A 13919-nucleotide genomic window follows, 5' to 3' on the forward strand; every position below is an offset into this window, starting at 1 on the left:
CATCAGCTAATTGCATTAACATAACATAACACTAGTTTCTCCAGCATAGTTTACCATGCCCCAGCTTCTGCTGTCAGTTACTGGAGTGTGATTGTAAAAAAATAATATTTGTGTAACATATGTTAAAATATTCATATGTAATTTCTATTCTTCTTCTTTTTCTTTTTTTTTTTTTTCCCTGCATTTTTTCCTGCTAAACATGGGCATTGGTCTGAGACTTTGTTCAAATACAGCAGCACAGATCATTTTGATTATTTTGCTAGGAGAAAAAATAGCTATTGCTTCCAAACCACCAGGGAAAAAAAAAAAAAAAAATCAAATAAATCAGATCTGGTGTAAGTGTAACTCCCACAGATATCACTACACTAAATTCTTTACTGACAAGATTGCTAGCATAAGTTACATGTCCAACATTAAAGACTGAGAAAAAGGTGGTAAATGGGAAAGTAATATCATTTGCACTGATAAAGTAGCACTGTAAAGACAGCTGTAATCTGCACAAAGACAGGATAGATGAGGCCGTAAAAGTAGCAAATACAAATTCTGTAATTCTTTGGAAGCTTCATTATTCAGATCCCTACACAAACACACACACACATCCCTTTTTCTCCGACCCCTAATAAGCACTTCTTTATGACTGAAAGAAATGCTAGTCATTCTTCAAAAACACTCATCATTTTCTTTATAAAAGTTCATTCCTGAGGTGAGCTCTCAGATGGACCAAAAGGTGTAATTGTACCTGGTTTTGGAAGATTCATACATTTATAATTTAAATGCAGTAAAGCAATAACCATGCAATAAAATTACAGTGTAATACTGAATATTGGTTTATTCCTATTTCGGAAAAAAAAATTCTTATTGCAAATTTTTAAAATTTAACATTTGCAAAGTAATAAGGATGTCCGGATGTCCCCTTGGTGAAAGACAACCAAGTCAGGGAATACTTAAACAAACTGGACATATGTAAGCCCATGAGCCCTGATAGGATGTACCCACAAGTGCTGCAGGAGCTGGCAGATGTCATTACAAGGCCCCTCTAAATAATTCTTGTTCAGTCAAAGTGACTATGAGATCGACTCAAAGATGGGAGGAAAGCAAATATATGTGCTACCTTCAAGACATGGGGAACTACAGGTCAGTCAGCCTCACCTTGATCCCTGGATAGGTGATGGAACAGTTAATCCAGGAAGCCATTTGCAGGCACATGAACAGCAAGAAAATAATTAGGAGTAGTCAGCATGGATTCTCGGAGGGGAGCTGAGCTTAACCGACTTACAGGAAAGCAGGAGAAAGAATCCTTATCAGGCAGTGTAGTGATAGGGCAAGGAGTAATGGGTTTAAACTAAAAGAGGGTAGATTTAGATTAGATATTAGGAAGAAATGTTTTATCCTAAGGGTTGTGAGACACTGGAAAGGGGTTACCCAGAGAAGCTGTGGATGTCCCATCCCTGGAAGTGTTCAAGCCCAAGTTGGATGGGGCTTTGAGAAACCTCATCCTGTGGAAGGTGTCCCTGCATACAGGGGTTGGAATTAGATGATCTTTAAGATGACCGCCTCTGCAGGAGTTTGGAATTAGATGATCTTTATGGTCCTTTCCAATCCAAACCATGCTATGATTCTATGACTTGACAAGCTTCTGTGGTGAAATGACTGGGTTGACAGATAAGGTAAAGCTGTGGATATTGTCTGCCTGAACTTCAGTAAGACCTTTGACAATATGACATTTGTCATAAGATCCTCATAGAGAAGCTGTTCATGTATGGGCTGGATGGGCAGACAGTGAGGTAGATTGAAAACTGATCAAAAGGCTGGGCTAAGAGGGTGGTGATCAGTGGCACAAAGTCTAGTTGTAGACCAGTCACCAGCAGTGTACCCCAGGGATGAGTATTCGGTTTGAAATTGCTTAAAATCTTCAGTAATGACATGGATGATGGGGCAGAGTACACTCTCAGCAAGTGTGGAGATCACACAAAACTGGAATAGTGGTGGGTTACACTGCCATCCAGAGGGACTTTGACAGACTGGAGGAATGGACTGACAGGAACCTCATGAAGTTCAACAAAGGGAAGTGCAGTGTCCTGCACCTGGGAGGAACAACCCCAAGCATCCACCTGGAAAGCAGTTTTACAGAAAAGGCCCTGAATGTTCTGCTGTAAACCAAGTAGAACATGAACCAGAAATGTGCGTTTGCCACAGAAAAAGCTAATGGTATCCTGGGCTGCATTTGGTAAAGTCTTGCTGGAATGTCAAGGAAGGTGATCCTTCCCCTCTACTAAACACTGGTGAGGCCACACCTGGAGCACTGTATCCAGTTCCCAGTAGTAGAGAGACATGGACACACTGGAGTGAATACAGGGATGGGCCATAAAGACAATGAAGGGACTGGAGCATCTCTCTTACGAAGAAAGGCTGAGAGCTGGGCCTGTTCAGCTTGGAGAATAGCCGGTTCAAGGAGGGTGCAAAAAGTGTGGAGCCAGCCTCATTTCAGTGGTGCTCAGTGCCAGGACAAGAGGCATTGTGCACAAGAAGAAATACAGGAGGTTCCTTCCAAACACCAAGAAGCACTTTACTGTGTGGGTAGTTGAGCACTGGCATAGGTTTCCCAGAGAGATTGTGGAGTCTTCATCCTTGGAGATCTCCAAAACCACCTGGACATGGTCCTGGGTAGGCTGCTCTGGGCGGCCCTGCTTGATAAGGGAGGTTGGATCAAATGACCTCCAGAGTTCCCTGTCAACCTTAACCATTCTGTGATTCTGTGATTTTGTAAAATATTTGGGCTTGTGAAGGAGTTAATTTTTTATTTTAAGGATAAACAGAATTCACACTGAGTCAAAATGTATCAATATATCAATCCGAGTTTCAATCTCATCTTTCAGGGCAACAGCTATAGCTTTTGGATTTGACTCCTGCACCTGAAACATTGCAATCTTGTTCTTCACTTCATCCAACACTTAAGTTCTTTGTTAATACTTTTCTACTCATTCCTCAGGTTCTACCCCTGACATTCACCAGAGTGCTGGCCAGGAAGGGGTTGCCTCTTGTCCATTTTCCAGCCAGCACGGAATCCCAGAATGGTTGAGTTTGGAAGGGACTGCTGGACATCATCTGCTCGAACACCCCTGTTCAAGCAGGGCCACCTAGAGAGAAGAAACAAACATGGGAGCTCTGGCACCATGGAGCCAGAGGAGTGGGTTGGACTGCTGCTGCAGCTCATTTCTGAAAGGTTCCTGCTCTCCAAGAAGCTTTGTTCCCTGTTACAAACCCATTCATATGAGCTTGTGGAGCAGCAGCCCGGAAGAGCACTCCAACAGGTCCATGGTTAAACACTTACCCATAGCTCTTTAAAAACATTTTCTATTAAAACTTGATGCAAGAAAGGTTCTTCACCCCAGTAATGGCCTGACACTTAGTACAAGCCATTCAGCACACACACACCTATACAATCACCAAGACCCTAATTTTTTATCACCCTACCTCAGAGCATATGGGAAAAGCCTTTTGTTGAATCAGTATATTATTTTATTCTGCTGTTATTCAATAAGCCCACATAATACCATCTTTTGAGCCAAGGACCTCCTTGGGTTACACCCAGAAATACATGTCAGAGTGTCCCACATCTAGCACACACACACACAAAAAAAAAAAATGATTTTTTTTAATTAGCAGTCCTAAATGGGAGAGATGTAATAACAACACTTCTTTCCAAGTATCCCCTATTATTTTTCTCTTGGGTAACAGATGAGGGCTGGTAATGTTTTTCCCAAACCCATCTCTATCTCAGAGCACTATTCTGATTAATGGGCTAATATGTGTAAAATTTATTTTTAAACTCTGTTACTATTTCTTCCTTTCAAACAACACGCTACATTGATCTTAGCATGTCAATAGGGAAGAAGGCTGTTCCTGTTGTTCCTTGGCATTTAGGGGACATTCAATGCAGATAAGGATTGTTTGGGAATGTAGAGGGTTTGCTGAAGACAATCACTGGAGATAGAACCTTAATTTAACCTCAAGCCTGCAGTATTTCCCCCGGGATATGGATGACTGATAACACAGCAGAGGGCAAGGAAAGCACAAAATTATTGAGAAATGGAAGCAGCAAATCTAGAGTGCTGAATTTCTTCCTCTAAATCATTGTTTATAAGAATAGTCATGCATGTCTGACTCAGTCTGGAGACACTAAGAAGCATCTTAAAAGAGTAGTTTTACAATGCACTGACAGTGGATGTTCCTGAAAGTCATTTCCAAAGCATATGAAATATAGTTGTCATATCCTCATCTTAAAACTAAATGTCATTACAGCATCAAAACACAATTGCTCATAATATCCTAAGTACAAGGTAGGTCAGCAATTGCTAATTTAAATGAAGTAAGTCCTTAACAGAGAGCGTGATAACATTTCACTAATCTAAATGAAGTCCTTAAGAGAGAGCTTGATAACATTTCCCATGGGAACATTAGAAAATAGTGTTAATGAGCATTATTAAAACCTGCTTCTGTAAGCAAATAGATCTTTATTAACTGAGGTTGTATGTGATGTTTTCCTGCATTATAGCTCTAAAGGGGCTACATAAAAAACTGCAGAGAGTATTTTGTTTTAAACAAAAAGGTTTTTTCTGTGTTCTAACCTAAAAATAAAGCTATTCTGTTAGGGTTTAAGGTTAAATAACCCTTTTATTTGCTAATGATAAATTTAATTGCCTGAAGTAAAATTTAATGCAAGCTGATTTATGTTTTTCTTTCTATAGGGATAAAAAGAAACATCCTTAGGAGAAACAGCTAGAAAAGGCTGCCCCAGCTTCAGAACCCTTGCTTTCAGAATAGAAGAATTTATTCACTAAAAACAGAATATGTGAATATCCTTTACCAGATGAAAAGGTGTAAGGAAAAATGTCCTATCTGCTGCAAGAAACAAAGGATGAATTTTACTGCAATTTCCAGTACAGGTTTTCTTTTAATCACCTTTTATGAGTGGGGGAGGGGGGGGGAACATGGGGGGGGGGGGGGTGAAGGCAATTTACAATTTATCCTCCTGCTGTCAACCATAAAACATCCAAATCCCTGGGAAAAAATAAATAAACACATATGTGTGTATATATATATATATATGTATATAAAGGGGGAGACGGGCAAGAATGGGAATAACTGCATTAATTGTGACCCCAAATTTTAGAGAGAAATTTTACACCAAGTAATAATTGAGACAGTAGTCTCTTAGTATAAAAATCAATTGCATGCTGTTAAAGGAACATTTGTGTTCCATTGTTAGAGGTTTGTGCCATTTGTTTCTTGATAATAAAAAGCAAAATACCAAATCAACACCTCCAGCTGATATTCTAAAATATTTGAATATTTACAGAATAAACAGAGGTAGTATTTTGAGAAGACTTCTAGCTCAGCAGAAGGGCAGGGCAAAATGTAACCCCTTAAGACAGCATACTGTGCTTCATATTGAGCAACAGCTAATGAAATCCTAAGAGGGTTTGTTACGTAAGTTACAGTGGACTGAACAAACCTTTAACATGCAGGAAACTGGAGTTAATTAAACTGTTATGGGTATCCTATCCATCATCCCACCAGACTGCTCTATTCTAAACCTATTTACATTTTGCAATTGAAAAAATGTACTTGGGGCGGTTGATAAACCATGTTTACTGTCCTTATTGATTTGACATTTGTGCATACCCTTTATGCTTTAATTATCTAATAGTGTTCTTGAATCTTCCTCTGCTACAGAAAGCATTTGATTTCCAAGCAATTAGACATATCTGACAATTAGCAGACAGTAACAGTGTTTCCTTCAACAAATTAATCAGTTTGGGAAAGCACTGGTTCATCACTGCACTGAAATTGCTGAAAAAGTCATTTTATCGAATCTCATTTCAACATGCTTCAGTACCCTAGTACAACTAAAGTGCATTTCAATGTTGTCCATATTTCACTCACAAGATAGATTGCCTTTAAGGAGCTTCCTTTCCCATATAATAATTCTGAAAGCTAAATGTGACATAAGAGAATTCAAACTTAAGGTTAACAGCTGGCTACATTGCTGGGGATCAGCAGAACAAATGAGATTGAGTATTTTCTAATCCAGATATGGCCAAGAAAAAGAAGAAAGCTGCTAACTGCAATATAAATTCATCATCTATTTTGAATCTTTGTAAAGCTGATAAATTTTTATCTTCTGTCTGAGACCTAGTTTCTGAGGACTTGCATCATTGTGTGTATTAAAACACTTTGCAATACTTTTAAAGTTTTATCCAAGATTTATTCTAGTGTTTATTTCTGTCAAAAAATCTTCACATTACAACATAAAAAGTCACTGCAAAAAAAATGCTTCTTTGTTTGGTTTGGAGACTTTTTTTAGAGAGAAAGTTTAGTAGCAGTAGTAGAATTTTTTGCATTTTTTCATGCTTATGAAAGGGTATGGTGTAATTCTTAGCTGTGAAATGAAACAGGTATCTTGAAATCAAATCTGGAAGCTCATATCTGTGAAAGGCAGCATCTTATCTTTTCCTGCACAAATGAACCACATCACTGTGAAAGGGGCCTAAGGGACCATATTCACCTGAGAGAAGTTTTTCCCAGTGCAGGTGCTGTATGAAAGAACTGTACCACCACATTACCTCGTAAGCTTCATTCAACAAGCAAAATACACTGGAGACAGCAGCCACATTTTGCTCTACACTGCAGTGTATACCCTGTTGAATTTCTGGTCATCAATGCTAATCTTCAATAAACCTGGACACCTGACATAATTTAAAAGGCTTCACTCACTCCCAAACTTATCCATTGTTACTATAAAGAAAGAAAGGGTATAAGTAGTGCCTCAGAGAGGGGCAGGATCAAAATGACAAAAATTTAGCTAGAAGCTTTTGCTGGACTTCAAATTTTACACTGTACTTCTAGTTAGTGCAACCCAGTTCTTCCAGTGAGAATATAGATGCCATGAAAGGTGACAGGGTTGTACCATACAGAAACCCCGTGTTTCTTAGGCATGTCCAAAATAATAAACAATAATTACACTGTAATGATGGTGTAAGAGTAGTCATGCACTTACAGAGCTAATAGCAGTGTTTACCAGCAATTTTACTACAAATATTTCAGCCTTTAAACAAGGACAGGAAAAAGAATAATTTCTCTTAAACAGAAGAGAAAAATGCCATGTTTCTTCACTTTTTCACACTACAGAACCAAAAAAAAAAAGGATGTATTAAACTATTGTAAAAATGATTGATAATGTAGAGTTCTGAGAAATTATTCATAAAAAAATATTTTTGATCGCAATCAGTAAGTGTGGTTGGTTAATCTAGTTATTACTTGCTGAAATAGTATTTAGCTATCATTTCTTATCTGAATTTTTAAGCTGAATACATTTATCTCATCCAATAACATGACGCTTTTCTTTCAGCCGAAGCTTTTAGTCTTTTGTCTTGCCTTTTACCTTGCCTTTAAACAGCTCCCTCACTCCCAAGAGAGCTTTATATTGTATCAGGGCATGAAACCCTGAACTCAATCCCAAAGTCCACATGCAGGCAAAATTCTCTTTGTCCACCAAAGAATTCCATAAATTTCAATGAGAATTTAACATGAGAACACAATTACAAAGAATGGCATTTGGTGAAAATCAACAAGGCACTTTTTTTGCCTTGGCATAACATGAATATATTCATAATTCACCAATAACTAGTTTTGACAACTTGCTCTATTTTAAGAGTTTATAAGCATACTTTTTTTTTTCCTTTTGAATTCTTTCACCAGAAAATTGTTTTTGTTGCCTATATAGTGTGCATTACAATATGAAGAAAAATGCTCTTGGACGTTAGAAACTTATGGGATCTGACCAAGTTAAAAGATAATAATAATTTTAAAAAAAAAAAAAAAAAAAAAGAAGGTTTCCTCTAGCTAACTCTTAAATGGAAAATCTGAATCTCTCTCTCTGGTATACATTAGTATTTCAAGCAGTATTGTATCTTTCAGTGGGGCAGATCTTAGTTGCATTGCTTGATGTTTATGCTATCTTTTTATACATAAAGGCTTGATATGGAAACCTATTGTTTGTGTTGGTACCTAGGAATACAGCTGTAATTCAGGCTTAAATTTTCCTCCATATTAATGACTTGAAGATGACTTCTTTCCGTATCCCATTATTTTGCTAGAGGTGCCATTCAGAATTGAGTTTTGATAAATTCAGCCTGGTGCCTTGGTGACTACTGCATAGGTACAGTAGCTTTAAATATTTATATTGTGCTGCTGGTGATAATTATTATTCCAACTCAGTATAGTTTTAATGCATTTAAATGTCAGTATTTCTCAGTTTAATTCATCATTCATACGTTCAGATGCTTGTATACATATATTCAGTATGCATCTCCAAGGACCTAAAAAGACCTATTCATATTTTAGCAGCTGTGAGAAAGTAAGGACAGATTTCCTTTACATTCCTAACTGTAAACATTAATTAGGTGCTTGACGCTCATTAATGATTAAAAAGCTCTTTGTAAAATAATCCATCATAGTTCTTTTATCACTATGCCAACCCAAAGAATTATTTCAGTGTACTGTGTTATCTTTGACGGGAAAGTTAAAAAACAATGTGTTAAAATAAAATCCATTTATTTACTCAGTTTGTTTCCTTGGGAAGAAAAAAATGTGATTTTGCTGCAATACCTAGTAAGTTTCTGAATAAAAGGATGTCATGCTTTATTATCTATTTGCATGTGTTTGTTGAAAAAACATTGTGTACTTGCCTATATATTTATGTGTCTTCTTGGGCTTAGCTGCTGCAACAGAATAGAATCATGAAAACAACAACTTGAGCATTTTCCTCTGGTCTCCATAATGCTCTTCATAAAATGTTGAGGGTTATCACTATATATATATGTATGTATGTATGTATGTATGTATAAAATCCTTTTCACAGACACAACTAGAATGCATTTAACCTTGACTTTCCAAGTGGTACTATTTGCAATTGTTTGCTTAAGGAAAGCGGAGGAGAAAGGAACATTGCATTCCCAGGAGGCCTGACAAATGATTTCCAAGGTCAGGCATATGCACGAAAAAAACAGCAGCTCCTTACTCTGCATCCTGTTACAGCATCTCTCTTTCTGCTACCTGTGACACCACTTCTACTCAGTCCCCTTGAAGGGTTATGCAGGCTGCTGTATAGAACGGGTCCAGTATTTTCCAAAAAATTAGGCTGAAGCTGCTGCTTGTCAGTACACAGCTAACAGTTCAGAGAATCCTTCCATTGATTTCCTTGGTGTGACTCCACCCAGGCTGTTTTCTCAGCCTAATGCTGCATCTCCAGAATGTGTAATAGTAATTGACCAGAACAGAGTGTCAGGATTAATTAATGTTCTCTCGTTATTGGTGAGAGCACTGGTTTTCAAAGAATGTCCTAGCTGTTATTTATGGCATTTAATTAAGGTGCAGTCTTATCTAAATAATCAGTGTGCTGTAAAATACTAGAGTCAAACTACATATCTGCAATAAGCCAGACATAGCGTGTGCAACCACATTTGCACAGAACATGTAGACACTTTTGCAAGTCATGAGAAATTTAGGAAATTAGTAGGGTTTTTAGCTTTTACAAGGCATGTGAAAGCATTCTGTGCCTCCTAAATGGATTTACTCTAACTGCCTAATTCATTATGCTAAAACCATGAAGCAATTTCCTGTTCAAAGCCCAGCTCACAGGCTCTCTGTTGTCAAGTATTTGAATTTCAGATTAGAAATGTGTTCATTTGGATAGCATGAAAGGAAAGCTTTGTTGTCAGCTTTGCTTTATGTTCTTCCAGCAGCCAAATCCCTCTTCTTCAGTGGTCACCAGCAAAATACTAGACCTCCACTCTGGTCCCAACTATCTTGAAATAAACACAAATGCCTTTGGCCTTTATGGCCTAAGCACTGGTTTGAGGTTTGCTGCTCTCTCCTCTCCTTAATGTTTTTTTAGGGATTATTTCTGAAAGATGATATCAGTAAATGTTTAGATTACTCTGAGCTTTTCTCATCCTTAAAGAAGCACAGGGTCGGGAGGGGGGAAGCATTTCCACAATGGGAGAGAAGAGCCAGAACATCTCGTCTTACTAGAAATGTTGCAGTTTGTTATGGAACAGAGAGCTGAAGTGGCTGCAGCCCTTTCACCCCCAGCATGTTCCTCACTACCATCCATAGTGAATGTTAACTATGCTGCTGCTTGCTTGTTAGCAGCTATTTCTTTGCAGTCTTGGGAAAGAGAGAGAGAGAGAGAACCACAAACACATGAAAAACAGCTTGCAAAAGGCAAAGGCTGCATTTTACCAGAGTAAGAACAAGTTACCTAATACAGACTGAGGAGAAAAAAGAATCCAGCCCTAAGGATTCCTAGCTTCAGCTAATAGTATGGAAGTTGAGGCATTCTGACAGCATTTCTCACAGGAAGAATCTTTTCAGAACTCTTCTATAAGCTATTTCCACTACATTTAAGGTCTGTACTTGGGAAGGACAAGCCCAGCACATCCTTCTATTAATTAAAAGCAAACATTCACACAAGGAATGTTATAACCTAAACATGAACTTTAATGGCTGTAAAATAGCTGGAAGCAAAAATAATTACTAGCAACTACAGAAGACATTGAGATATTTGTAATCCTTTTGCTTTTGAATACAATAACCCTTATGTAGTCATAATAAGCTCTTCAGTATAGGAAATGGTAATGGAAGATCTGTCTCCTGATACTACGGCTGTGCAAATAATTGATTTCTCAGCTGAACTGGAGGAAAAAAAAATCAATCCAAGATGAATTTAAATTGTCTCCTTTTTCTTGCACTAATGAAAGAAAAGGTGTCCTTTGGGGTACCTGTACCATCATCACAGTAACAGGACAGAGGATGCTGCTACCTCAACCTACAGCACACTGCACTGAAGCACACTTGTCCCTCACGGAGCACATGCTTGCTTCTCTTTCCTCTCCATAATCCCCTCTGTAATTCTGTGCCTGACAAACCAGGTCATGGGAGCACCAGGTCCCCACCCCTTCTCCTTGGGGAGGATGTAAAAACACCCCATCTCCGGTGAAAGATGCCTGAGTCAATACCTTCTCACTCTCCCTGTTAACACTTCCCCCTTGCATAAAGAATTACATGGGCAGCTGGAGGTGAGTGTCCTAATCACCAGTTTAGAGATACCCTAGGGAGCTACTTTGGAGAGTCATTTAATGACTTTTTAGTTTTTATGCAAAGTGGAACAGAGCTAAAAGAAAGGATAGAAAGAGCCACTTCTTCCTGAGACCAAAGATGGCTGGGGCAGTTCCATCCCAGCTTATCAAAACTGGAAGGTCTCTGCTGAAATCCCTGTCCAAATTCAGGCACAAAGCAGGTTTCTGTTTCCATTTCTGGCTCCCACAAGAGTAAGACTGAGCATTTCACCCTGCTCTAAATGACACATTGTTCCAACATGTGTTTTCAAATGTTAAATGTGAAGACAAACCAAGGCACAACGCCATGCCCATTGGTGAGGTTCCTGGCACCTTATTTCATGATTAACAGAAATGAGCCTAAAAGCCTACAGAGTTTAAAGTCTCTAATTTAAGATTGCTCTTGCTCTCCAATTGCATATGTTTTACTATATTTAAATGCAAATAATATTCAGTTCAGGTTTCTGACTGGCTGCTAAATACCTTCCAGTACTTTTATGGAATTTGTTTTCTCAAACTCAGATTATACAAACAGAATTGGAGACTATTAGTATACATTACATGCAAGTTAAATATGAGTACTAAAGAATTCGGGCCCAAACCATTTTAAGTTAAAACTGACATAAAACCATTACATTGCAAATAACATAATCAAACAATTACCAATGCTCACACTTTTATTACCCTGAAGCACTGCAAGGTTACTCCCAGTACATCCAGTACTTTCAGTTCTATGGTGCTGTAAGTAAAACCAAGTTTCATAATCTCCAATCACTTTACCAAATTCTATCATTCTGCACATTCTGCAGCTGTCAGGGCACTGTGGTTTTCTACCAGTTATGACCCTCATGGGAAAACACATCCAGTGGTTCCACAGGATCAAATCACAAATTTTTTGTTAGGACTTCTTCATGAAAGTGACAGTCAGCAATTATGTTACTGTGTATTTGCTACCTCAAATAAGATGGTGCCTTATTATTTTTTTCAGTGAAAGGGAGGATTCCCCTCATAAGGATATCTGAAACATTTTATTCCACTTCCTCACCATCCACACTGAATAATGGAGCAGCAGAAGGCACATATGAGCCTTTCCTGCAGAAATCCGGAATGAAAAACAACAATAACAACAACAAAAAGATCAAACACATAACTAAAGCATAAAAATGTGTAAGGGAGTCGATTTTCATATGACGGTGCCTTGATCATTTGAAAGATAATCGGACTATCCCTTAAAAAAAAAAAAGGCAGGCTTTTCAGCATTTTGCAGGGCATATATATTCATCTTCCGCTATTGCTCTGTTCCAAAAAAAAAAGCCATAATTATTTCTTTGTGTGATTTACCTTTTGAGATCATCTGCCCTAAACTCCTTCCTTATGGAGTTCCTCATCCAAATCTGTTTCCCCCTTTAACAAATCACCTTAACTAATCAGACTAGTGCCTTGTCCATCTCAGCACAGCCTTCCCAAAAGATCAAAACCAGGCTAGTTACATGGTCTTAGGATGACAAGCACATAGCTTGTCAAAGGAGCCTAAGTTCCCATGTGAAAGGACAGTTTAATCACTCTACAGGATCATTGCAAATTGCCTCAAGTTGCAGCAAAGTAGGGAATGGATTTGAGGGACTCATCTTACCTCAGACAGTAGTGAGATATTACAGCACAGCCTACGCTGGCCTTAGAAACAAAATGAGGTACAATAGGACAATTTGTCTGCCCCACCAGGTACCTGATGCTGTATTTCGTTAAGATGCAACAAACGAAAAGCTATTCCAACACCTGCAAAATGCAAGTCCTGACGTTTGGCTTACCGATTTATATGTTCATTACACTTGTTCAGAAAAAGGTTTTTCCCATATGGCTTATTGAAGAGCATCACATGTCACAGCGGTTTTGCTGGTAAAAATAAGTAAGTCACAATACAATTGGGCCAGCTGACACATTAAATAAAGAGATGACTATATAAATGCCAGAGTGCCCTATAATTCTCTTTCCTAGTAAATGGAGACAAAAAAGTGCTGTCTAGCTAGAGAACTCCTATTCAGAAAAATCTGTTAACACTGTGAAAGCCAAGTGTTCAAGCTACAAAATACAGAGCCAAAATGCAAGGGAAGAGCCATGGGAAGAGGATTTTAAAAATTAAAAGTATATCTATTCCTAAAGTATACACATCTCTCTTTAGGCCTACAATTAGAAATGCTTAGGACTTGCAGATATTGCTCACATAGCAAATCATGCAGGTAGTACCACAAAAAAGGAATCAAAGCAACACTGAGTTTCATTAAACAAACCAGCAAAGCAACATATTGTGCCACAGGAAGGACTTTCTAACAATGGTGCATAGCTTGCATAAACAGAAAATACTCAACACACTGCATTTGTGGGAAAAAAAATAAATCACATTTATGCAGCTCTGGGATGCCTCAAACTAGTGAGAGAGAGTTTTGTTGATTTCCCCATGTGATTCCTGCCAACACGCAAAGAGAACCAGCATTAGCTTCATCCGAGAGCTCAGACACTTCCAAAGTGTTACAGATATGAAAGGCATTTGGAGAAAGAGCTTAGCTTCCAAAACAACCAGAGAGCAGACTTTCATTTCTCAACTCACAGCCCCCTACTCACCCTCAATAAAAACAAAACAAAACAAAACCAAAAACTCTACAATCCAGCAGGCAGTCTGGGTTAAGTCCAGTGTCCTCAACTTCAAGCACTGACGTGTCCCTGGGATGGTAATGCATCCTA

This window comes from Anser brachyrhynchus (genome assembly GCF_964034855.1).
Source record: "Anser brachyrhynchus genome assembly, chromosome: Z".
Taxonomy (NCBI): domain Eukaryota; kingdom Metazoa; phylum Chordata; class Aves; order Anseriformes; family Anatidae; genus Anser; species Anser brachyrhynchus.